The sequence below is a fragment of the Anser anser genome (assembly GCF_964211835.1).
Source record: "Anser anser genome assembly, chromosome: 11".
In the NCBI taxonomy this organism is placed as follows: Eukaryota; Metazoa; Chordata; class Aves; order Anseriformes; family Anatidae; genus Anser; species Anser anser.
The window spans coordinates 3862501-3887500 of record NC_139732.1 but is presented as its reverse complement, the minus strand read 5'-3'; the positions used below and the strand labels follow the sequence as shown (position 1 = coordinate 3887500).

At 37.8% G+C, this 25000-nt stretch overlaps 1 protein-coding gene across 23 annotated transcripts in view; it reads left to right on the top strand.

Moving 5' to 3' along the window:
* The window catches only part of ZNF536 (zinc finger protein 536), a 346292-nt gene that overhangs the window by 77980 nt on the left and 243312 nt on the right, over window positions 1–25000 (top strand). For 22 of the 23 annotated variants that reach the window (XM_083852147.1, XM_083852164.1, XM_083852167.1 and 19 more), the window contains one exon: window positions 23813–23934. The gene's annotated coding sequence lies outside the window, so the exon portion shown is untranslated. Of the gene's footprint in view, window positions 1–6446; window positions 6505–19561; window positions 19751–23812; window positions 23935–25000 lie in introns of all 23 variants that reach the window. The other variant, XM_083852145.1, reaches the window with a different exon arrangement.

The following is a 25000-nucleotide window of genomic DNA, read 5'->3' as shown; positions in this document are numbered from 1 at the left end:
TGTTCAGAAGAGGAATGTTAGTGAGAGAAAAGTCTGAACAAAAAAAAAAAAAAAGTTGCAGACAGGCTGAGATTTTGAAAATCTGGATTTTGAAAACTTCCTAACTAAAGTTCAGGGGACTTTCGCTGTAGGGTTTGTGTTTAGCCTGTTAACAGAGGGAGGATTTAATGAAATTTGGGCTAAGATTTAGCTTTTTACAAAGCTTGAAAGTGCATGCTGGGGTTGGATTCCAGCCCATCCATGGTAGTCTGTCATGGGATTTATAAAGCTGTGATTTGCAAGGCCATGATTTACAAAGCTGTACATTCTGACCTTAAAACCTGCATGACAAAGCTTTGGAGAATGCGCAGTCTCAGTTGATTCTACAGATAATTTCTTCACTGAACAAGTTATATGATTTTACTATTAGGTTGTGGCAATCAGTGAGCTCTCTTTTCGTGTTCCCTACATACTATTAAATCTCTGAAGAAGTGAATGGTTGAGGCATAAAATGATATTGATCTCCTTGAATTTTCCCACACAGAAATGAGACTTTAACTGCACTCACAATGGAAGGGAGAGATTACATTAGCTTAGGGCTGTGGAAATGACACAGATGTCTACTAATAAAAGTGGGTTGTCCAGCAATGGAGAGATGGGTGTTTTTATTTGGGTAAAGGCATCCGAACAGAAATGTAGTGGCTGTTCATGCTGGAATTATATCATAAATTCAACCCACTCATGAGAGTGTTTATATGTGCCTAGAACAATGCTGCCCAAAAATCTTGGACCAAGAAGCATGTGATATACCTTGTGATGTGAACCTTTTGGCAAAATGAGGCTTGATCACATACCTGATGTGTTAAATAATATGGTGGGAAGAGGCAGTTATCACTGGTTAGCATCTTTGTGCTTTCTAGAGGGGAATTTTTGAATTTTGAGAGTGGTGAGAATTGTGGATCAGCAGTGGACTACTTGCTCTAGCTTTGTTGACGTCAGGTTGGGAAAATTCCAGTTGTTTACATGCATGTGTGGAATGGTTGATATCCATTTTGACTTTGAGAGGTGGAAATGTACTGTGGCATTGGTTTCTGTGAAGTCTTGTGGAAGTTTATTTTGTGGAAGTGGTGCACTGCTAGCTTCCTTCATGGTCCAGCCCATCAGTTTGCTCCAGAACTGCTTTTTGTTGCAGTGAAATACATATTGTTCTTGCATTTTTATTCATGTAACTTGTTTGAGAAGTTGCAATATGACAGGATATCCAAACACATGATTAACAAATTGTGCTTTGCCTTTTTTCTATGATATATAACAATGTGGGATAATTTCTTAAGAGACAGTGAGCATATTTAATGTATTTTGATTCCCAGCTCGGATGGCTTTTTTTTTTTCTTTATGGAAACCACAATTTGCAGAACAATGAAGGAGTCTGGGAGTTGGAATAGTCTATTTTAAAAATAAATAAATATATATATACACACAGAAGAATCTGAAGGTAACCTGTTGGTTGTAGCTACTGATTGAACATAGCCCTCAAATCTAACACGTAGTCATATTGATGACTGCCTGTGACAAACAGGCTAAAGTGGCTCTTCTTTTCAAAAACAAGATAAAGTGAAAAGTAGAAAAAAAGAGTACACTTTGCGAGTACATTAACCCTATTTTTTGACATTTGCTTTTTTTTTTTTTAAGTATCTATAAATAAGAAACTTAGCTCTGAACTTAAAAATAAAATAGATCTAATTTAATGAAGTCCTGCTCATGTGAAGTTGCAGGTGCTGGTGGTGTTTGGACATGAGCATAACCCTAAAACAAGACACAAATGTTAAATATCTGCTCTAGACAGGACCCATACACTAAGTGATGGAATTTAGATTCTTAAATCTTTACATGTGATGCTTAGTAATATAAAATTCTCAAAGTGTCTAGGCACCTTATTCAGGTGACTGTCCATGTAGGTCCAGGTATGTTCTTACATATCCAGAACTAACACCTCTTCCTGTTCATATCCAGAACTTCCAGGTTTTTGCATAATGGTGGTGCCTATTGCAGGATTCAGGAGCTCATCCAGGTGCCTAATAGATATTGCAAGACTCAGCTCCTAGATAAGTGCTTTATTGGATGTTGGTAGAAGTGCTTTGTTTAATCAGGACTGTGGCACTCCAGGAAATTCTAGAGTGATCATATATGGAATTCATTTTGTTTCTATTCAGTATTTGTGAGTCCTGTATATTAAGCAATTGTGAAATATTTGGAAAACACATCATTGAAAGTAACATTTCACATTTGTATTTTCCCATAAGTGTATTTAACTGTTAATGAAATCCATGGGACTGAAAGCTGTTGAGACAGAAATCTTATTCAGAAGGAGACTAGAGCTGTAGTGCTCTCTGACTCATTTGATCCTCCCATATCTCCTTTGGGATTCAACCGTTTTTAAAAGGAATTACAGATAGCAGTAGAAGAATAGCTTTGCTGGCTATTCAGTCCATGGTGTTTCAGCATAGGACACAGATTAATGTAATTTATTGTGTTGACTTTTGTTTTCTAGACATCTGCTCAATACATGCAAACTCTTTCTGTATAAGCTCAGAGGAGCCATCAGTTGGTAGCAGTTATAAAACACTGGGCTAGATATCCACTGGTGACTTGGAAGTAAAACTCTTTATGCATTGGCTCTCCAGTCCCTTGAGCTATCCAATTGTCTGCATCAAATAACCCCGATGTGCCTTGTGTCAAATATTACTGATGTCACTATTGACATTGTGTCAAAAAATGTCATACCTAATGTTTGTCACTGAAGAATGGTGGTAGAATCAAAATTTGACAAAAAGCACTTAGGGACAGGTAATGAAAGTACTGTGTGTCTTTCCCATTCCCCTCAAAGGGAACTAAGTAAATAGTGTCTACTCAAATTTTCATATGCAATACACATTTATAGTTGTTTATTTCTAGTCACAGAGATTATAAATTAAATTTCCAAAAATATTGGTAAACAGGTGAAATTACCCCCAAATGAGTTCAGAATTACCCAAGTTAGCCTACACATCTGCAACTGGTGTAGAACAGCTCCACGTGTTCAGCCAAGGTAGTAGAAAGCTTCAAACATACGAATGCAATTTGCTGAAAGAATTGTACAGTGTACTGGGCCATGAAAAGTCTAGTGAAAAACAAACACCACCACAGATTTGGTTAGTTTTATTGCACTTCTCTGTATATTATTTGAAAACTCATTATCTTGTATGGTAATCTTTATTTTATTTTATTTTATTTTATTTTGTGAAGAAGGTGTTGTCATATCAACCTGCATTAAGGTTCACTTCCATTATGCATGGCTTGCTATAGCTTAGTCCCTCCAGGTTTTCTTAGTGTTTTATAATTATAAGGGCAGGATCTCTCACCCTTGTGGATATAGTTGAAGAACTATTTATGAATGTCTCCAAAGAGACCGGTTTTCGACACTTTTGCCCTTTCTTGCATCTACCTACAGTAGTCCCAGAGGATCATAATCTAGCTGTAGATGAGAATAAATGGAAACTCATGACAACTGCAAATTTTCACAAGACTGTACCAGGACCTGTAGCTCCCTCTGAGTTGATGAACGCAGTTTCATGAGAAGTGGCTTAGAGAAGAGCATGCGGAGGCCTAGGAGAGGTGCAGATGAAGTGGAGACCTGCTGCAGCAGCCCCACAGCAGGGTACAATTCACTGAAAAGCCTGGGTTGAGGGTGGTTTCATTTGCACCAATACTGTTGTGCTGGGCGGGCCTGAGAGCCAGACTCTCCCTGCTCCCTCTCTCATGGTCCTCTTCACGCTCTTCTCTCTTGAGAAGAAATGGTCAAACTCTCTTTGGTAGAGCCATTCATGGACTAAAGTTGTGTTTAGATAGTAAAGAGAGCACAATCAGATCAGTGTTATTTGAAACAACCTAATGATGCCTGCAATCTATACCAGCTTGTTGCTGAGTATACACTAGATACAGTAATTAATATTAGTTCAAATTGCAGATGAGCCTAAATGAAAAACTCTAGGATGTTTTAACATACCCAGCCTCTGATATGTAGATTTTTCTAAGGGTTTGAGGATTTTGTTTTTAGTTAGCAGTATCTCTGAGCCTCTGGCTCACTGAGACGGGTTCTCTATCCCTTCACCTTCTGCAGCAGCAGCATCGTGAAGTTCTGCCACTGTCTGGAGCATGGGCAGCAGCATCTGGCAAGAGTCCAGCATTTTCAGGTTTTGCTGTTGAGAACCTGTGATCAACCTTGAGCAGACAACTGCAGCAATTCCAAAATACTCCTTTAAAGTAATAATAATAACAATGGAGAACGTTAAAGCAGCATTCCACTCTGCTCCTAAGTCAGCTGCCTGCAGTTTTCTCAAGTAGATACCTCTTGCTGCCCTGAGAGCCTCCTGGCTTGTGTGCAATAGTATTGGCTTGTGCTGTCCAGGCAGTTTGTGTGATTTGTTAGAGCCCCAAGGTCAAATCTTCTCAAGCAGTAACAAAATGAGACAGTACTTGATGTATCCATCAAAAGGCTGACATATCATGAGCTGTTTTAGTTTTGTACAGCTTACTTGAAGTGAAGGAGTCATATTCAGACAGTAAGCATCCTAATGTCTGGGTCACCATACAGAATCAGTCACTGGAGAGCAGCTGTACTTTCAGTATATGTACTGTGGCCTACCTGCACTGGCTACTGCTATTCTGGAGGCATTACTGAGAAATAATGCAAATCCCAATGCATTGCTCCTGTGAATCCCAAGTGCTAGGGTCTTTTTGGGGTTCTTCGCGTATATAACCATTTTAAGTGCTATGAACTTGAAAGCCCTGCTAATTTTCTGTTTCTGAAACACCTTTGCCTAAAACACAATAACAAATTCAAGAAAAATAAAAGGATGCTCTGAGGTCATGAATAAATGTAGGTGTAGGAATAATAAAATCCTTCAGTAGAAATACTCAGGAAAGTAACAAAGACATAAATGGAAAGCATTTGCTTAATTACTGACACAATTGGATTCAACAAACTGATGAAGTAAATTACTTTTTGGCCTCATTACATTACATTCATTAAAAAAAAAAAAGTAGTCGTGCTTTTTACCTCTGAAATGTACAGTATTTGCATAGAAGCATGGAATCGTTAAGGTTGGAAAAGACCTTTGAAATCATCTGGTCCAACTATCACCCTACTGCCAATGTCACCCAAGTTCAGTGCTGCCAATATTTCTCAGTGGGGTGAAGTGGCTAAGGTGATATTTAAGATTTTGTGTATGATGAATGGGTCATTTACTGTTCTGTATTCAAACTCAAAACTCATTGAAATGTATATTTGAAAATCGGAATTAGTACATCTGGCCTCACTGGCACGTTGTCTTAGAACAGCAAACAAGAATCTTCCAAAGTATTACTGGGAACGTTGTGTAGTCTAGATCTTGTTCCTGGAAGACTCCTTTCCAGTTGTAGGCTTTCTCTGCTTTAAGTCTCTCATATTCCCGCATACCGGGAAAGATCCTCTCACAGTTTTAACAAGGATAGTATTTTTGAATTATTATTAATAATAATATATGTGTATATATATATATATATATAAAGAAGCTTTTCATGACCTAGTCTTGACTTCCAAGGTGTTTAGAAGCAGAGGTGATGAAGGAAGATGCTAATCTCTACCTCTACAAATCTGAGTTCCAATCTGAGTGATGTGATAGAACCAAAAGGAGAGTTTCCTTTTTATTATGCAAAATTTTCAGACATTAAAAAGTTCTGCTTCATACAGCGATTGGCCAAGATTGTTCAAACTGTTCTATCTGAATAAATGATATATATTCTGAGACATGTTCTAGAACTGTTTTGGCATTCACTTGTGCTGATGAAGCTGTAGGTTAATGCTTGCTCCAATTAAAAAAGAAAAAGGTCAAAAAAAAAAAAAAAGAGAATACTGAGTTCCAATAGGACTGTGTGAGTGAATGTGCTGGACCAGAATGACAGTCTGTGCTCAGGACACTCATTTATGATGTCAGAAGCTAAATCCCTGGTCTACCTTGCTCAGAGCAAGACCTGAATGTGAGCCTGTCCCATTCAAAGGGAATACCCTTACTTCACCCTTCTCTAAGGCACTGTGGGTCGTCTTTTTTCCTGACCACTACTTTTATGAATTCCTGGTAATACAGATTTGTTCTGTTCCTTGTAGGGCTTTCTGCCTCTGCTTGCCCTCTATAGCAAAGGCATGAATTGTGAGTTCATACTAATTCTGAAAACATTAATCCCCATTAAAAGAGTTAATGGCTGGACTTAGTCTTTGATACAGCCCTTAACATGCTAAAGTAACAATAAAGTTTAATACGCAAATACAACACATTTCCTTCCATTTAGTTTAAAGTTCTCTTTCTCGTATTAAGCAGTTAAGTAATGAGAATACCTGTATAACATTAATACTTTTATGGTATTTACTAACATAAATATTTGCTTTCTAGAAGCAATGTTACACAAAATTCCTGAAGTGCAGTCTAAGCAACTGTTGGAATGTTTGAGGTAAGAAACCTGACCTTTGGGAAGATCAACATCATGAAAACAGAGTTTCCACTGTTTGTAACTTGTGTCCATAGTGAGGGGGCTTGGAATGGCAGCAGGGCAATGAATGCACACTGTGTCACTGTTGAACCCCAATGGAAAGTTATTGTCATTATAATTACATTGATAACAGAAAATATTTTGCATGAATTTCAGCATATCCTTGTACACTCAAAACAGACAGTTCTGCAAGGTCTTTCTGCAACAGATAAGGGAAAATAAATAGAAAGAGACCTTCATTTATACTAAATGTTAGAAATTGCAAAACCTGTGTAGAAAGGAAGATTCTTGAGTCAGCTTTGTTCTAAATGCTGATGAAGTTATATTAACTGCAGCTTGAAAGCAGAGCAAAAAATGTCGTCTTTGAGGCATCATCTTTCCCATGTAGTCTGCTCCTTCTCCCTCAAATTATTTGGTTGTCAGCTATTATTCTCAAGTGTTTGAATTCAACTTGCACCGTAAAATATTATATCCATATATCCATATTGCTACATTTGCTACTCAAGTGATGGTCCTGATATATAATCAAAGCAGCTTTGATTATGTGCACAGATGACTTTCAGTGATAGGTGCATGAAAGAGTGAAGTTTTACCAGTCTTTCCTCCACTGGAGTGTTTTTTCCAGATTGTAGAGAAATGTAAAGAACCATTCTAAAACAGTAAGCCTTCCACAGAGTTATTCCTAGCGCTAAAAGAATTTGCCTGATTTGTTCAGGTGAGTGTTGATACGAGCCTAGGGGCAGTTTGAAACCGTCAGGTGGTAGAATTTTCTTCAGGGTGGGCTTGAAGTTGAGAATGGGAGATGCCCTTTACTTAGTCACAATGCCACTTTGCCACTTCTGTTATTTTAATTATTTTTATTTTAAGGATTTCTTTGCAAGGGGTCTTATACACTTTTTTTTTTTGTTAGCAAAGTAGTCCTACTTAGCTAATTTATTTTTCAGCTTTAAAACATCAGCATTTTATAGATCTGAATTTCACAATGTGAGGATGATTGCTACGTACAATTTGCAAAATTGTGATTAACCAGCCCCTGTTTCGAGTCAGTTCTCCCTAATTCACAAAAGGCTTCCAAGAATAGTCTGCACAAAATTCAGTGTGCAAATTGTAGGGCAGATTTTTAGAGGGCAGTTTAAAGAATGAAGTCCTAAGGGTTTTATCTATATTTATATCTCTTGTTAAACCAAACTCTTATGTAAATGTTACAATCTGTAAATAACAAGCTGAGCAGCTTTCTTAAAGGAAAAATTGCATCCACATTTTTTGAGATTTGGCAAAATTATTAACTTACACAATAGACTAATATACAAGTATATTTGGAAGCAACTAATGCTAGCCTGTTTCTTCATCTGTATTTTATGGATATTTAAAGGTTTAAGAATACATAGACCTTTCATTTTCCAGTAAAAATCATCTCAAATTGAAAAACATTGCCCTTAGTGATGGGTTGAAAAAATGGAGATAGCTTTTGTATACTTTTACTTTTTATAGCCATTAATGTTGTAGTAAATCTTGTATTATTGTATACAGTCTAGATTATTCTTCATTCTTTTGCCTTTGGACAGGAAAGAAATTACTGGCTTCCATCAGTGTTATTGGCAATCCCCATATTCTGACATCTGTTCCTTTCTAAACATTTTACCAACCTTGATGAAATGTAGTTTAGTGTTAGAAGCTGACTTGAAGAAAAAATTGGATGATAAAAAAAATAATATTGATTAAACACCAGAAGTAATTTACCAATGACTATCAATATTTTGATGGCCACTGCAGTTTATTTCAAAAAAGCTTGACATCTTATAGAAATGTTAATCATATTTAATCTTTGAATTAAACTGAATAAATGAATTCTCATTTTTTAAACAGAAGTATGAGAGACTGATTTTTCTCAATTTTAATTAAACTCTGAGTTCTATTCCTGAATAGAATGTTTGGGCATATTTTATAGACACCATCCAAAACACCCCCTCTTCACCCCCAAATAAAGTATCCCCTCCCCCCCCACCCCCCCCCAAATCATTTTTAATACATAATGGTGATGTCATTTATTGTTTTGCCCTTTACATGGAGCTGTGCTAGTGCAGTGCTAGACATACATGTGCTAGACATACATGTGCCAGAGCTAGACCTGGTGAATGCGTAGGGGTGTTCTGCAGAGCACTCAAAGGACAAACAAAAGTAGCAATTCTCTGGTAAACCACCAAGTTTCCATGCATACCCTCTTTATCAACTGTGCTTCATTAAAATAAAGCAAAATAGTAAAGATGGGCTTGATTATTCTCTCTCTTCTACCAAGTGTAGAGTAATTAAAGGGTGTCTTTCCCCACCCTGTGGGGTGGGGAACTGCAAGAGGAGCCTTGTGAGAGGTTTTTGAAAGTTGGGGCAAAAGAAGGGGGTGAATGTTTTGTTTCTAGGAATTGGAGCAAGCTAACTATGTTGTGAAGGATTAGGGTATGAACAAAGTCTTGGAACAGGAAGTATGGGGGGGAATAAATTGAAGAGCTACTACAGAGTATGTGTTTTGATGTTATAAAAAGTAGACATACAAGAGGATGGGAAGGGAAGTTCTGTAGGTGTGATTAGATTTTTTTTTATTTTCTTATTTTTCTTTCAGAGGCACTTAGCAGCAGTCTCAATGTAGCTGGTGAAATTCATAGTTTTTACTATGGACTGGTAATGTTTGGCAGCAGAGTTTGAGCAATGTTAAACTGCAAGACACATTTGGATCCTCACTGAATCTTTTCCAGTGAAGCCATAATATTTCAAAGTGGGAGGAAGGCATATTTTTGCAGCACTGTATATGTATATGAACTATTGAGGACAAAATGAAATTGCAGCTCTTGATGAATTCACTTAGTTGCACCAAGATTTTCAAAGGTGGAATTACACCTCTAGAAATAGGATCTTATAGGACTCAAAAGATGTTTTTTGATTCCTTTATGTGGAGAGTATCTTGAACCATTCAGGGTTCAAGGTAGTTGCTAAGCTATTTGAAGTGGAGGAGATTTGAGAGATTTGTTTTCTCCATTTTTACTGAAAATTTTAATTTGAAGGAAAATTTTCCTATCAGCCCTTCTTTTGAAACTCAGCATCTAATGTGTAAACAATTTTCCTTTTATTTCCCCAAAGTCTTGTATGGTAGCAGAAACAGTGGTCTAGGTTAAAGTGGTGTGTAAACTGACAGTTTTTGGATTCTACTGCTCTGTGTTAATCATAACAACAACAACAACAACAACCACACATTTCAGCCAGAGACCTCGCAGCATGTTTTATAAATTCATTCGAAGATGAATGAATTCTCACAGTTCCTTGCTAAGGATATTTAGTAGAGAAAGTAAACGTTATAGACAAAATGTCACTTTTTAGAAGTGCATTGTTATTCTTACAGCTGATTTTTTTTCTGAAAATACATTGGATTCAACTATGCTTGTGTGTACCTACAAGGTGTACAGTCTGATGCTTTGGAGGCTGTGCAGGGAAAGGGGATGACCCAATCTGAGTTTCAAGCCATTCCCGAGTCTCAGAGTTCATCCTAAAAACAGGAGACATTTTGACTCCATGTTCCTCCAACAGAGTGGACAGCATTTAAAAGCAGTTGATTCAACGTAGGTGTTTTATACATACCTTTGGAATTATAATAATAATAATAAAAAACCACCTTTTTTCCTAAAAGCTGAAATTAAGAGATGGAAGAAGGAAAATCATCACACTGTAGTCATGTTTAGTATCTCTTGTGCAAGAAATGGAGGGAGTCACTTGCCCCAGTGTCACAGAGCTAACTCAGCAGGAACCTGACACAGGACCCAGGAGCCCTGACTAACCTGGGCAATGTGATAATCAGTAGGCATCTGCCCTCCCTTGTCAGACCCATAATGCCTGATAGCCTTCTCGTACCATCTTGCAGGCTGCCTTTAACATATGGTTTCAAAGCTGTTGACGTTCACCTGCTTAGATATCTGTACAAACTACTAGTAGGAACTACATAAATATCTAACATGCACACATTCACCCTGGAATTAATGCATTCTGGACTCGGACCCGTCAGCATCACACCCTTTTGCAATTGCATTTTATTTTTTTCTTGCTCATGTGGTGTACACCTGTGACATGCTGGCATTGCACTTGCTTGCAGCGAGAGAGCCCCTCAGGTTCAAAGCTATCCTTATATCTTTGTTCCGTTATGGGTGAACCTTTTGAGATTTTCTCTTAGTTTTCAAAAGGCTTGAGCATGGCATTACATCTTTAAAACCTAGTCTGACCCTCTTTTGAATATGCTGAATATAAAAGCAGAAATAATGTAAGGAGAACTAGATAAATAGATGCAGGGAGACATCATAAGGAGAAAAAAAAAAAAGCTCCTGAGCTTGCCAGTATTACTTCATGCTTTTTATTGCAAACCTCTAAACTAACAATAGACCACCACCTCACGCAGCTGGGTGTGTGAATTGAAGGTACACTGAATGTGTGGGCTTTCCAAATGTAGCACAATAACAGGAACACCTGTGCTAAATAACTTTGCACTGATTTTATTTTATTTACAGTATTTGTAATCCTTCTCTTTTAGAACTCTGCACGGCAAGAAAAAATGACTTTTCAATTTCAGTATCAGTTATAGGACTTCTCTCTCAAGATTTGATGGAGCTGTTAGAAAATCATGGGGATTTACATGCAGTAAACAAATGTAGCATAGAATTGTAAAATGGAGGAGAGATTTTTCATCTTCTGGACCCAGCTTTGCTAATGTATGTTGGCTCTGGCTAGTGGTCTTCTTGCTGTTCAGTCCTTTTTTTTTTTTTTTTTTTTTTTTTTTAATTGAGCAGTTGATGTTTCAATAGCAAATAACAGCAATGGAAAGGTTTGGAAAAATATTGTTAGTCTGTAAGTGTATGTCTTAAGGTGCATCACTGATTTCAAATTATTAATATTCTGTAATTCGTGTCTGCTTAATGAAATGACATACTGAATCAGAAAAAGTAAAATGAGGAATTTCTGTAACTTAATTCTCGTTGCTACAGAACCACATAGTTACTATTGGTACTAATATTATTTGGAGTCATATATTAGGTTTAGAGTTATGTGTGATGATAAATTTCAGGGGGAAAATAAGTTGCTTTTCACTGCCAAGAATTTACTGTAGCATTCTGGGCCATGAATCTGAAAACTATAAAGATGGACATCATAGGTAAAATACAAGCTTACTTTTTGGTCAGTTTGTTAGCAGTGTAAATGAATCCAAGGGCCAGTTAACTTTTTTCTCCCCTAGTGATACCCAAATTTGAGGTTTTCTTTCACCCTACCAATTTATGAGCATAATTTCTATTAATTCTGCCTCTTTCTTACATTGTTGTTACTTGAAATGGAAAATATTGGTTTCAGTCCAAAAGAAAAATTTATAGCCTGTCGTTGTAGCCTTGTGTTATTTTAATACAGTAATACAAATGCATTCCCTCTTTGTGATAAGTGTATTATTTTTCCTTTTACTTTCTCATGTGGTGCTGAGACTCTTTCCAGACTTGCTTTGTCTCTGTAGTCCCAGGGATTATAAATGCTCTACAAGCCTTTAAAGATACTTGTTATCCTTTCAAGCAAGGGGAGCAGGCTCTCTTGTTCTGTCCCAGTCAGCATGGGACTGCAGAAGGCAATGTTTATCTTATAGGGCTAAAAGCTGGGCCTTGTGGTACTTCCCTGTTAGGTCACCTATAACCTCGTGCATGTTTTCCTGTGCACTCTGTGGGAAACATGGCATCCGCCAGTGTTGGGGAAAGTAAAAACTTTTACAGGCCCATTTGAGCTCTTGTGGATGTGCTCAGCAAGAAGGAGAGGGAGCTTACAACACAGAAGTTCCGCATGTTTGGGAAGCGAGAAGGAGACCCACTGGACAAAATTTTCTTTCCAGCAATCATGGGAAGATGGGAGTCCCACAGCAGTAATGTGGACTCCTCTAATTACCACTTCCAAGTTATTAGCATCTGGAGCCCTTTTTCCCTTTTCTATGTAGCAATTACAGAGTGGGATAGATTAACGCATTGTAGAAGCTGTATGGTGGACTACGTTTCTCACTGTTGGCGTTTGGTTGTTTGCTGAAATTGATACTTTCAGTTGAAGTACTGGCTTTTTACCTTGTGTTGCATCCCAGACCATTTTCTTCATAGCTAATGATTCAAGTACCACCTAAATTATTTATTTACTTCTCTGCTCCCTGCCCCCACCAAAGAAAAAGAAGCACATCTTAAAAAGCTAAAGAAAACCAGTCAGACACATGTTTTGCACATGAAGAATCACGCCTATAGGAAAATGGGATCCATATGTGTGTTTTGGATGTGAGCATCAATGCTCAGTTTAGCTTTGCCCACATGCCAGGGTGTGTGTGCCGCTGCTGAAAGCTCTGAATTTTCTTGCTAAATCACACACAAAATTTGAACTCAGGGTTGAGTTAGAGTCATAAGTTCATAGTTTTCTGTTGTTTCTTTTCCCCATGTATAGTGTTCTTTGTTTACAACCCAAATCCTCTCTAGATTAAACTTTAAAAATACTCCATGATTTAATGGACTTAGGATCAGATTCTAACCTCCAGCATGAAACAAGCCTGACTGTAGCACTCAATAGCAGTAGAGGATTGTTTGCAGTTGTGAAGCAATGACCGCCAAACATTATTCAGAAAAAAAAAGTTGCTGGGACTAATTTTTGCATGGATTAAATATTCAGATGAAAAAAAAAAGAGTAACAATAGACGGTGACATACACAAAGGGTAGAACAAATTACTACCATTCCAACATAGCATTGCACTTTTTTAAAAAACCATAAATATCTTCATAAAAAACTTCATATAAAGAACTATGCTGACTTGAAGCTATCTGCTGCATATGTCCTGCAGAAGGATCTGGACAGATGGAAGCTTGTCCTGCATAAATCTGTTTGCAGTTTTCAAAAATTTATAAAGATAATTGTTTTTTCAGTTCATCTTCCAAGTTTTGGGCTTGTTTATGCTTACACATTAATTTTATTCCTTCCTTTCACTTTCCTCCTAAATCAGAACAATCTTGTAACTTTAAGATCAGATCCTTGCTGTTGTTCAGGTACTTCGTACTTGTCTGGTAGTGGAAAGCATCTGTGACTTCCCTGGCCTCCCGAGGATTTGAAATACCATTGCTAAGACAGTCTTTAGTAAGTGGCTGCAGTAGAAGCAGTATGTTATTGCGCTTCTCTCTCTGAGGATGTATTTGGAACAGAGGGACAACCTCTGACTATGATAGGTTTCCTGTTGAATTTAGGAAAAAGAAGAATTATCCAGAGAACGGATCTGAAGCTTGTTCTACTGTATTCCATTCCTACTGTTTTGCTATCACATCTCAGTGATTTTTCAGGGCATGAGAAGTGAGGTTCTGGTTTTAAATGTGTAAAGAGCTTTCTTGTGTTTGGACAGAACTTAGATGTTTTGGGAGTATTAATGCTATGTAATATAAATAAAGCAAATATGAAATTACATGATACTTCAAGGATGGAAGAGATGCTTTTAGAGCTTTTATTTGCTTGATTCTTTTGTCTTGTTATCACGGTCTTGCTCGTGAAAGATAAAGCAAACTGCTTGCTACCAGCACTTCATTATACAGTAACTTTTAAACCTTCCTACTAGGGCTTGATGATCAATTACTTCATAAAGAAAATGGGGTGTTTTTCAAAAGCTGTGCTTTATTTTCATTTATAATTATCTCCACATAAGTCTTCAATTTTGAGTCTTGAATTGGACACACATGCACACCGACTTACATGAAAAAGATCTGTGACCAAAGTCACATGGCATTTCCATACCATAATTGTTCTCTGAATCAGGCCCCAAGTCCTTGGAAGTTCCGTCAAACCTACAAAAAGCTGGTTTGAGTTAACCTACGGGCCTCGGAACTCTGCTCAGGTTTTCATGTCATAAATATACGTATATATTTTAATGGGAGGGAAGTGCCTGTAACTTCTTGTTGTGTTACCTTGGTGTTAGAAGGCAGTTTCCTAAGACATGAGACCCGTAAGAGGCACACCATCAGCTGGAAGCCTGGTCCATGTGAGTGTTTTTGTGATCTGCCCTTGCATCTTCTCCTGAATGTTCTCGTTAAGTTTTGTGGTTTAACAATTGTATTTCTCAGATTCTTAAGTGGAGCATATATTTCGCTCATCTGTTGCGTAAACCATCCATATAAAGATAAGATGGTTTTGATTTTTTTAAGGGAGGAAATGGTTAAGCTGATTTTACCAAGGTGCTGTTGTTTGCAGAAAGTGTGTAAAATACATATAAATAGCTGCACTTCCTGTCAGGTCACACAGATATTTTAACTGTAAAAATGTTATTTAAGAAACTTAGATTTTTGATCCTTGAGTTGAGCTTTTAAAATTTGGTCATGGCTCCATGTGAAGTCCAAATTTTTAAATAATTTAAGTGGTAATAATCCATACAGTAACAGCAGATCTCAGAGAGTTTCTTGGGATTGTGCACTACCTCAGGATTATGACTGTGAAAAGCACCAGAAAAAAAGGCTAAGAGGGATCAATCCAGGTTACTTTTCCCTGGGCAAAAAAATAAGAAATACAATGACTCCTCAAGAGCCAGACCTTGTGGGAGTCTCAAGGAGGAGGTCCTTTCCTTTGGATGAGCATGTACCTTACTCGTGAGGGTGCTATCCTTTCAGCTCACACCTAAATTCACACACGTTTCTTTAGAAATATAAAAGCCAGCGCTTGCATGAACGCATGTAGGAAACCTTGGTTTCATATTTTCCTGTAGATGATAACTGCCATATTGTGAACCACCAGGGCCTCTTTGTCAGTTCACAGAATCCCATTGTTTCTGCTGTGCAGCCCCGGCATTACGGAGGTGAAGCAGAGCGCTGCACGCTGTTGGAGGACTACATCAGCAAATCAGTGGCTAATAAAGACAGGCAGCAACAGCAGCAGCAGCGTTGGCCTTCTCCACAGCAGGGTACCACAGATGTTTCAGATAACAAAGTGAGCTTCGCTGACAGAACATGTGTGTAATATATAAAATAATGGGAACTGAAAAAAAAAAACAGGCCACTCCAATCTACCCATGTAAAAATGTTTTTTTATTTATAAGTGAGCAGCTGAATACAAATGTTGTTTGGTTACATAGAAGTTTGTTTTTTTCTTAAAAAAAAAGGAAAAACGTAGGCTGATGTGAATGAGAGACTTTGCATGGTTTCTAGTAAAATAGACTGTGCATTGAAATGTTTTTGTTGTCCCGAGGATGGGTCCAGATCTTCAGCTGGGGTAAATCAATGCAATTTTATTTCCTAGCAATTACACATATATTTATTTTTTAACTTCCTCTGAAGATCTGGCTATGCTATGGTTGTGGGGGAATCCCAGGACTGACGTTTCCTGCATAACCCTATGGATGGCTGAGGAAATTCTGACAGAAGCAGCTCTACTGAACAGTTGCTACACGGAGGAGTTTGGCAGAGTAGAGAAACTGATAGGCAGTGATGACCCCCAACTGCCAGAAAAAAAACCAAGCAGATCTTATGTAAAATAATTAGCTGGGAAATGGAGCCATTACAGCAGAAATCCTTGTTTTTGTGATATTACAGTCCCAAAGTAGTAAGACTGACATCACAGTTGTGGAATCCTTGAGTAAAGGAGGTTTTCAGGGTTCCTTCCTGCACCAGTCCCAATGGTGTGAATAAGGAGCATGAGTGGGGCACCCTAGCAATTGCCAGGCCACTCAAAATGGCCCATAGTGCAACTGATACCTCTATATGGTACTGCACTGTTGGGGTCCCATACAGCTTTGTGTGTGGCCAGCTGAAAGAGTTCAAAAACTGAACTGAGAGCAGAAAGCCCAGGCTGCCTGGTCATCCCCCGTGTGTGCTTGCATGCCACGAGTGAGAGCCACGTGGGAGCATGCAACTTGTTATGATGCTTTTGAAGAATAATAGACATGATGCAACAGGAAACTCCTATCAGAGGCTAATAAATGTTTCCTTGTAAAATGGGGAGATGCTTATGTGAGTCCAGATACAAAGTGAAAGTAAGACAGCCCCCAGAGGAATTACTGAGGTAATAAATGTATTTACTAGGGCAGTGTGTGCCAGAGCGAGACAGAAATGGGCTAAGACCAGAAGAAAATTAGAACCTCAAGTGCAAACAGAAGCAGACTGGTCAGATGAAATTCAACCTTTTCCTCTGAGAGAAGTGTGCATCCTGGTATCTGCATACCTTGATTATCTGGGGTTGGCAAGGCCAATGAAAGAACAACAGTGTATGATTTCTGCCATCTGTCCTGTTTTAAGAAGTAAGAAATGAACATAGAATATGGTAACCAGCTGAAGGAGGATTTGGCTCTCTAGATGTACACATTTTTATGTACAGATTGTGCTGTTACAACTACACCATTGCGACGGGTCAGGGTCTGTTTGGCTGTCAGGATATCATGGCATGTGGCTCAATATTGTGCTAAGATCCTTTGAGACTGCCTATGGGGTATGTGGTTTGGCCCAGCACTGTGCTCCCCTGCATGTAGTTGTGTGTATTTTATTGTATTCGAGATACAGACATGTAAGTTGTGAGAGGTAAGGGCACATTTATTTGCAGTGAAATCAACATGAAATCAGAGACAAATGATCTATAATGGCCGTCTCTGAAGCTGAAGTACAACTACAGCTAAGTAAATTGCTCTGAAAAACTTGTGGCTATATATATGTAGTGGTGTCTTTAGCAAGGGTTATATTTTCACTGGTTGACTAAAGCAGGGTATGTAAAAGCGGGAGTTGCCTATTGCATTCTTTAACTGAAGAGAGTAAAATAAATCCTGATTTGAGCAGTGTCTTATAATTGAGATCCACCTTGAACATGCCAAGGTCAGAACTCTAGACACACAAAATGCTCGTCAAGCTGCCCAATAAGATACCTTTATTCAGCCAAATTGGAAAACTTGTGCGTAACTCAAAAAATCAGAATAGAGTCCTTACTGAGCAAGGTTAGGAGGGATAGAAACAATCGGCTTATATGGAGTATTTTCACTTCATAGGAACGTGGTTCTGATTGCTGAAAATGTATCCCTTGCAAGAAGTACAAGCATAATCCTATGCCTACTTTGCCCTTTGAGTAAAAGTATGCTTAATAGCAATTTCAGGAAAAAAAATCTATTTAAAGCCTGTTGAACAGAATATCCACTTATAGAGGGAAACTATGAGTGAATAATGTTAATGGAGTTCTGTTTTGTAAAATGCATAGGACAACTAATAGAATCAAGCTACTACAACAGTGGATGATTGAATTACATTTAAGAGAGTACCTAATTTATGACCTTTAAAAATAGTTTTAGAGCTGTCTGCTTGATAGGTTTTGTAAATCCTAGACCTCCTTCATACAAAAGTTTTTAGGAGTTTCATCTCTCTTTATATTATGGTCAGAGAACCATTTGTGCTATTGTACCTCAGTAGTTCCATTAAAATATTTAAGTAGGCTAATTACTAAAAGAAAAAATTGCTCTCTAGAGAAAATTATTATACCTGTTTATTAGTGTGGGAGAAGTTCTTAATCTGAGAGTAAATTTTGAACAATAGCAATGAACAATGACCAGACCCAGAGCCTCCTGAGAAAAAGGAATTAAGCTTTATAAATACTAATTATTGATGTTTTTCCCCAAGACAGAAGTTTTTTTTTAATTTCTGCATAACTTCCACCAATCACTGGCATATTATGTACAGGAACATGAAGTTTTACACACTTACCATTTTCCTCCCATTTATTTTTACTGTTTCTGTTTGTTTTATTGCTGTGAAACTCTTGATTCAGTGTTATGTGCAAAGGAGACCCCCAAATTTACTGCACATTTTATTAAAACTGTTTCAATTTTTATCAGTTTTAGAGATCACTCTTGCGTTAGTGTGAGTGATTTGATGTTTATTTTGTGTTTCATTCTTCAGGAAAGTAAAGAAAATTTGAGAGCCCTTCCACATAGCATTGGGCTTTACATACAGATACTGTGTAGGAATACCCTTTTAAAACTCTCTGTTAAGTTTTACATCGCTCCTTAAAACATCCTACAATTTTGTTAGCTTTTGTGCTGGAGGGTTATGCCTGCTGTGGTGTCATTCATTGCTCATCTTAAAAGAAGGCAGAGAACAAAGGTGGAATAAGCTGCTAATCTTTTGGATCAGCCAGACGTTATTATTCAGTGGTATATGGGAATTTAAGGCACCGATCCTTAAGGGTGAGAGGTGCAGGAGAGGGCTCTGAGGCTGCCAGCAGCAGTCACTTCCTTGTAGCATCCTGGTTGCCAGAGCGCTGGTGCGTCATGCTGTCTTAAATGTGGCTTTTGCCTGCTGGGTGCAATGGAGCTCTCTGCAGAGCATTGCATTTCCAGAGAGCTACAAATGGAATTGGCTAGTTTAAGAATGCAATCTTTTTATTTATGTATTTATTTATTTAGCAAGAAAGTCCCTAATGTTTCATAGTCCCTAATGCTTCATAGGTACTGCTTGTTCACTGAGAAAATGTGGTGCTGTAGCTCTGCCTGGGTTCCTGTTGAGGTAACCTCAAAATTATGATCGCTGCATAATCAAGGCCAAAAGGGCTGGACTGCATGTGCAACTAAGGAATGGATTGGAAAAAGAAAGTGAGATTTTTGTGGTCAGTCATATTTGCAGTTCTGCGCTTTATAATGTAAAGTAAAAATTGTATTTTTTTATGGAGAAGCTCTATTAGAGGTCAGCCCTTGTCTTAAACAGCCTGTTGAAAGTGCTCCCCTTGACTCCTGATCCAATTTCCTCTGACCGTTAGTTAAGGCCCATTTCTGCTATGTCTGTGGTGTTCACAGCTCCCTATGGTGGTTGCTTAAGGCTGATTTAAGAGTAAACAAGAAGTACAGGATTTCGGTCATACAAAGGTATGGCATTTGGTCTACAAGAGTGAAGAAATGCAAAGCAGGGATACTACTGTCTTTATTTTACACCAAATGTGATAGGAGTCAGAGAGCAGATCTCACTTTTGATTTTGTCACTCTTGCAGGTTCATTATCTTACCTTTTCCAAGGGAACTTTGTTTGTGATATTATTGGTGCTCTTCTGAAAATGAAATTACTACACCATCCTCTGCATTTGGTATTTGCCACAAGGAGAGCTTCTGGCTTTGCCCCAGACTGCATACAGTCTGGATACTTTTACAGTGAACATCTCTGAAGCAGTGAGGAACATTTTTGTGAGTATGAAATAGAATGTCAGGCTAAAACACCATGAATAATTTATAGTCCTCAGATAATTGTCCTATGAAAGTTTCCAGTGCTTCCAGTTTTTTCCTCCCACCCCTATTTTCAGCTATCAGTTATAGAATCTTGACTTAATATTGTTAATTGCATAGTAAACAGAACAATATTGTTTGCCCCAAGACAGATTACCATTTCTCATTACAGAATTCTTATAGACCACAAATCATTGATACCATCTCCACCAGTTATAATAAAGTTTATCTTCAATCTGATAAAAGGCATGTACTGAATAATAACTGTTGCTCTTATTGTAAGTGGTTTAAAAACATGCTTTTTAAAAAGCTGGCTAGTTCGTTGAAGTTGCAATTCTGAATTTGTCATAGTAAAGTGAGGTGAGAGTTGTGGACATAAATGGTCAGGTTTCCAAAAACTTCTCTCTGGGTGCAGTGTGTGTGGTTGCACTTGAAAACTGGTGAACCTCTTGCTGATTGGCAGTCAACTGGACCTGCCAGTCCCACTTTTCCTGTGTTAATCTCTGTTGGTACTTCAACCTATTTCCATCTTCAACATATTCATGAAGAATTAAAGTGAGTTTAGATGCTGTCAGAAAGTTTACCTCATCAGCTCAAATTGTAGAGACCCTCAGTGGTCTGAAGGTTTCTGGCTCAGTCCCCAGGATGAGTAGTTACACCTGCCAAACTGCAGGCACAGAAACCAAGTCCTGGTTAAAACCAGAGTGAGAACCATTCTCATTTTACTTATTTCCCAAATTCTCTCCACCCCATTAGCTCACCTCTATTTATGCATACTCAACAGGGAGGAAGAGAAGAATTAGTATGACACAAACTACTAATATAGATAAAGAGAATGGTATGGCAGAAGTATATAGATGAAAAGTGTTACAACATATATTGTACAAGGGAAAATCTTCCAGTAGCGAATTTCCATTTTTCCCTGTTGAATTTAGAGGTACTCTTTGGTAGTGTCATATCTACATGACAAGATGGGAGTATTTGCATCATTTCATAAATGTCCTGATGAACACCATTGGCTGAAATTTTAGTTGTCACCTGAATTTTGCATTTTTTTTTAACCTGTTTTGCTTGAGATTGGGCTCAGCCATGAACTCCAGCTCTGAATACGAACTTTCTCAAAGCCTAGCTCTATTCCTAACTCAGGGTAGCACTAGTTTGTTGAGAAGTGCTAACATTTGGAGCCAGTTTCAGAATTCAGGGACTTCATAAGACAACTGAAAATATTATGCAGGTCCATCAGGGTATGGATCTGGGTGCGTGAGGTTGTGATTGAATCAGATTCTAGTGTAATTCTATGGGGAAAGAAGGATTCAGCAGGATTCTTTCAGAGTTGAACCCCAAACTCATTAAAATATTACAATAAAGTAATTAATGCACATGGCCACTAGACACTCTTAAAATGTAAATTTCACAGCTGTAAGAAATTAGATTTGTTTAAAAATAACAGAAGGCTCAAATACAAATTATGGAGTAAAAGCCTATAAAATTTCAAACTTGGTTTTAAGGCACAGTTTTTGTTTTTCTTTTTTAACCAGATCATTTACTTTAGCACTAGCATTCAGAAACTGAATTCCTTGTCTGTCTGTTGCCTCTGAAGTTGTAGTCGGGCACCGGTGTGGAACTGATTAGCTGAGAAGTTTTCTTATCAGAAGGTCAGACTTAGAGTACAAAGCACATTTTTCAGCAAGCCCATATCCCATTGGAATCCATCTTGTGTTCAGGAGTTGCCAGGCTTACAGCTACAGGCACAATATTGTGAAATTCGTTGAACACTGGTGTGCGTATTTGGCACAATTGGGAAGGCAGGTAGTGCCCCACCAACTCCAGGTATTAACAGGTGCTGGGTTCACTATATGTGGATTTTGGCTGACACATGAAGAACTTGACCTATTTGAGCAGTTCCTGTAAGTCAATGTCACTAAACCAATTTGTATCACAGAGGCTAAAAAAATAAAAGCTCTGGAGTTCAGGAGTGATGGAGCCAACTAGACGTTGCAAGGAACGCAATTCCCGTCTTCTAAAAGTAGGGGCCTAATCCCAGATTCTCTAGCACTTTTTCACCCATCAGTGTTTACAAACATGGGCCTGGCTATAATGCAAGAAAAGACTTTTGACTAACAAACATCCAACGGTGTATTTCAATCTGTTTACATTTGAAACAACACTGAGATACAGGGTTCCACACGGGCTTCTTGGCAAATCAACTTCAGCAGAGAATTTGCTTGGTTGAAGGAAGGAATTTTGGTCAGAATATGTTCCAGATGAATCCTTTTGGAACCCCATTTCAAAATTTATGCTACGTGCCTAACTATTAAAAAGTTCAGATTATGACCCCTTTAATGTTATTTTAATGTTAGTTTTTAAAATGTAATTATAAATCAAATTACATTTAAGATCTGAAGCTGACAGTAGTGAGTTGGAACACTCTAAGAGCTGCTTTAAAAATAACCCCTCTCAAACTTTATTAGTGGTTTCAGAAAGAGAAGTGGGCTGGCCAGATTTATCCACGCTGTTTCTGTCTGAGACAGGGAAAGCTAGCTAAGTGTCAGCTGTTTTCTGGTTTCCAGAGACATAATGTGGGATTTTTCATATTTACCTGGAAACTGCATTTCCACAGTTTGGAAATGTTGGTTTCTTTGAATGTAAGGTTTCTTTTTGGTGTGCAAGGCATCAACTTCATATTTCCTCTTCATTTTCTCATTCTTGACCATAACTAATTTCTCTAAAGATCAAGATTTCTAAACACTGAGCAGACACATATACACAAACAACAAAACCAACCAACCAACCAACCAAACACAAACCACCAAAGAAACCAAGTCACCAATGAAAAAACACCACCAAGTTGAGAAAAACAGGTCATAGTTTGGTGAATGCAAAAGTTGTGGGCAACTCAAGCAATCATAGGAAAGAAATGTGCTTACTAACTGTGGCTGTCATTTTCATCAGTCTCCTCACCTGGGTGAAGGTATGTATGTACTTGAGAAAATGGGCTGCAAAAAAGATTAGAAAGACACAGCTGAGAGGATATAAGCAGGGTTGAAGTGTTCTGTTAAAATAATATCTCTATAGGTTTTGGTAACTTTATGTATATATATATATATATTCTTAATTGGGTATAAATATTTGCATTAGTACTTTTGTAACTTGCCTAATAATTTACTAATCCACAAAGATATTGAATTAGATGTTAGATATTATTTATTTATTAACAATTCATATTATATAATTCGATTTTCCATTTATATAGAGGTGGTTCAAGGAAGAAAAAAATCACTGGGTAGGTAGACACGAACAAACAATTTATAGCAACTCCTTTAGTTATACGATGAAGTTTTTCTTTTCTTGAGAACATGCAAAACATTTATTCAGTGGTTACAGAATTCTTCAGTGAATAATACATTTTCAAAATCTTTATTGTTACTTTTTGTTTATATTATTTATAAATTTACAGTCATAGCTGGTTACTTAAATCATGTTCTTTCTTCTGTTCCCTGATTGCATGAGTTACATATTTACTTGATTCAATACACAATGTAAATTGTGAGCATTACAGCTGAACGTACATCTCAGAATTTTTGTCTGGTTGCTCAGTTACATATATCAGCCAGTTAAAAGAGGGAGGGGCTGTACCACATGATCTACTTAAGCAGCTAATACTTTTAAAATTTGAGATTACATATCCAAAAGTATACATTTTGACCACTGTATGTAGATTATATAAATTGAGTGGTTTTACTTCTATTCCCTGATTAATGGTTGATGCTATTACATCTACAGAATGAATGTCAAATTCAAACTTCAATTTGAAATTTGAAGTCAATGAATATTTAAGTATTCATTCTAGATGTTGACTGTGAAGATGTGCTAATATTGGTACAGCACATATGCTCCAAATTTTGCAGATGGACAAAAACAGAAAGTAGTTACATGTTCCTAAGGCTGTTAACTCAAAATTTTACTTTAAATTGCAGTGTTTTATAGTGTTTACTCAGCTCTCTTTTCCACTTTGTTCTGCAGATGGGGAAACTCAGGCAAAGAGGTTAAAGGACCTCTCCCAGGCCACAGAGTGTGTTGATGTCTGTTCCTGCTCCCTAGACATGTGCACAGACTACTAGACTTCACTGCTCTGGCTGCAGCAGGTAAGATGGATCGTACATACAGTGTGATTAATTCTTTAATTGACCTTAATATTTCCTGGAAAGGTGAAAGACCCCCAAATACATGAATATAAGATCTCTATTTCAGTTGAATCCCTGAAAATCATGTGGAAATGATTATTCCCTGCAGCAGAGATAGTAAAAGCATAGATGCAATGGTGTATGCCAACTAATACCTAAAATGTATCTGAATGAAACAAATGCCCTTTTTTTCTGAGGGTAGTTAGACCACTGGTGTTGCGGGATAAGGGTCTTTTTTTCCACCCTCAGATAATGCTCCTTAAGGGAAGAATGCCAAATATGTGTGATTTAAGATGCATTTTATATTTGTTTGTTTTTGTCTGTTTGGTTTTGGAAAGACTATGGTGGCAGAGGAGAACATGGATATTGAGAGTATGTTTAGATAGTGGGAATGCAGCGTAGACATGCTTAGAGGTTTTGCTCCACAACACTGAAAGCAAACACTTCTTCAGTGTGGTTAAGGTTTTACATGAGTAAGGATTTTAAGATTTTATCCAGTGTGAGTAGAAAACCATATAAAGAAGGCCCTTAGATGTAAGTGAGAAGGGCACTAGTGCAATTCTATGGCAAGGTTACTACATCACTTTCTGGGGCTTGGATCCCATCACCCTTTCTCATGAAGTGAACTGCCCTTCTTGTGAAGATAATACAATTTAATCGTGAATTTGTCTGGATTCATTTAAGAAGTGTCATCAAAGCTGTGTGCCAGATCTCTACTTGGTGCAAGAATCATACCAGGGGGTAGAGTCAAAATCCCTCCATGTGTTGACAGTCTGCTTACTTTTCTTTCCAGCACATGGAGTTGAAGATGGAGATTTGTAGACCAGTAGGGAACAAAAAAGATTTTTGCCTTTGAAGAGGTTCCTTTCTGCCTCGTTACTTCATCAAGAGTAAAATTCTCTGTTAGGTGGTAGTTAGGTATGTGGGAGGAGGTGTGGACAAATATAGTTTGGCCATAGGTGCCTCAGTGGAAGTGTATTCTCACCAGAGCCTCTCTTGGAAGAAACCGGTGAATGGTGACTGGAGT